The sequence below is a fragment of the Columba livia genome, chromosome 6 (assembly GCF_036013475.1).
Source record: "Columba livia isolate bColLiv1 breed racing homer chromosome 6, bColLiv1.pat.W.v2, whole genome shotgun sequence".
Lineage (NCBI taxonomy): Eukaryota > Metazoa > Chordata > Aves > Columbiformes > Columbidae > Columba > Columba livia.
In genome coordinates, this window is record NC_088607.1 from 1,732,501 (window position 1) to 1,735,000 (window position 2,500).

Consider the following 2,500-nt stretch of genomic DNA (forward strand, 5'->3'; position numbering starts at 1 on the left):
AAATTCTTTCAGACCTGAAACTTGAGATACAAACTCACAAGCCTGGGAATGATTTATTTATGCCAATTCTTTTAAATACATTTGATTTTAATTTACAAGAGCACAAGCAAAAGTCGGAACTTTGTGGTTTCCAGTGGTTTTAATATGAAAATGCGTATTACAGTTTTACTGGCATTTAGTAATGAATTTGACTGAGGTGCTGGGAGGGAAAAGGGAGAAATAGCAATTTTTAATTTACCGGACTTTTGGATGAGGATTCTAGGTAATAAATTTGATGTGATGAATCAATCTCTCTTTTGAAAACAAAGAGCCTTTAACTGTTTACTCGACAGACTGCAGGGATTTGGGGAGAGTTCTTGCTGCTTATTGGGTAGATAATGCAGATTGCAGATGATGTGCAGATGATGTGCATTTTGATGAATATTTTCCCACTAGACTACAACTGTTTCTATCTATTAATTTAGATCTAATGGGAAAAGTGTGTTCCTGGGTAGTTTTAAGCTAGGACTTTTTAAACAGGTAACACACCGTGGCTATGTTTTTCTGTCAGATCTATCCCTGAAAATGAACTTTTAAGTGAAGGTGACACCTGAGATTCCTGTCTTCCACCTATCCCCAAAGAAATCACAACCTGAGCAAAACCAATGCTCGTGTTCACACCCGGGCGCCTCATCCTGGCTGCTGACAGACAGAATATTTATGTTTTCTGGATCTTTCCCTTTGGGTTGTTACCGGAGTTAAAAAATGGGGTGGTGGAGCCCATGGTGCTTTTGGTGCTAACAACATATCTGGAAAGTGGATGTTGTTCTGTACTGTGCTGCAGAGGTGGTAACCCCTGGTTACACCTTAAAAATGCCCTTATGAACACAGGCCATGCAAAGCTTCAGCACAGGATCCTGACAAGTATGATCATTTAGCTAAGATAAGTGTTCAGCACAATAAAAAATGAATGGACTAAAAGCCTTAGACTCAGTTCCAGATCCTTTAGCTGTTGCGAGCTGGTGCGGTTCCATTTCACACAGGGAAGCGCTGCAGATTCGAACCAGATGACAGTCTGGCTCTCGCTGCACAGCCCTGGAATTTTGAATTGCTTCAGAGCGATGTCTTAAACTGATTTCTTAGGTGTGGATTTTGCAAATTTGGCAAATTTTGCTGTTTTGAACTTCTTTCTAATGTGTAAATGCAAATATGCATGAAGCTGTCAGGAAAAGCCATTCGTTCCTTCTTTCCTGGGGTTGTCTTTTGTCTTTAAGCGAAGATGTTCAAAAGACTAGTGGGAATGTCAGGAGCTTCTCCTGCTGGAATTAAGTTGTAATCAACTTACGTTACTAACAAGACTTCAACGGGAATATATATTTAAGACATCTTTCCAGGGAGACAAAAGCCAACAAAAAGAAAATACAAAGCTAGAGCCAGCGCCTGCCTGCCCGAGAAACTTCTGCCTGCTTTGCTTTATCCTGAAGCGATAGGGTGAGTGAGCCAGCCTTTGGAAATTACAGCTGCCATTGAGAGCCAAGCCCAGCCTTGCTGTACTTCAGAACACGAAAATGATGGAGCCCCGGCGGAGGGAGGGGCTGGATCCCCAGGGCATCTGTTTCCCATCAGTGTCCCACCATGCTCGCAGGCTGGCTTGGCACTCTCACATTTAACCTTCCCGGCAGGAGGCGGACCATAGGGCAACAAGGCTGCGGAATAATGAAACAAGAGCGGAGCGTGGTGTACAAAGCCTTTGTGAGCAGACAAGTTGAGACATTAAACGATCGGGGTCCGGAGATATGAAAGTTCCAGATTTTTCTCCCAAGCCCCCATTAGGCTCCCGCGGAAGGAAGAGCTCAGCAGGCAGAGCCCAGGCCTTTCCCCATCCATCCGTGCCTTTTTGCCCGCTGCTTTCAACTATTATAAAGATACAATTACCTTGGGAGACGGTGGCAGTTCAGTTGATTAGCACGGTGAATTAAAAGAATGAGTCACAAATGACATGTCCAGCTCTTCTCTACTAGTCCTTTGTATTCCCAGAGTAGCTCACCCCTGTTGTAAGGAGGTCAAAAATTAGAGAGAGATAACAATTTTCAAGCAGCTAGCACTTAGGAGCAGAATTAACAATCATTCTGTATGTAATTGCCAGTTAATAGTAAATTGCCTTCTAGACTGTAAAATGCAATATAAACTGGTGGGCACCTAAAATTAAATTAATGAGGTATTTGCTGCATTTAAAAGCGAATAGTGCAAATTAATAACTGGGTACAATAGTTGTTTTAATATATATCGAACAGTGCGTCGTTCGCTTGTTTAATAACAAGTTTAAAGGTGCTACCTGAGAAATTCCCTATCTGTCTGGGTAAGTCAAGTGGTCTGTGCAGGTTGCAGCCATAATTTTGCTGGTAAAGTCTTCCAGGTTTCTAAATTAAATATCAGTGATTATTTTTTAATTAGAATATAAGCGCTGCGGTGTTATTTGATTATGGCGAATTATGATTTGTATGCTTCTAAGTGAAATTGT

The 2,500-nt window shown here is 41.8% G+C and overlaps 1 protein-coding gene across 30 annotated transcripts in view; it reads left to right on the top strand.

Moving 5' to 3' along the window:
- Positions 1-2,500, top strand: part of EBF3 (EBF transcription factor 3) — a 124,787-nt gene that overhangs the window by 93,339 nt on the left and 28,948 nt on the right. The gene's annotated exons all lie outside the window — the stretch shown is intronic.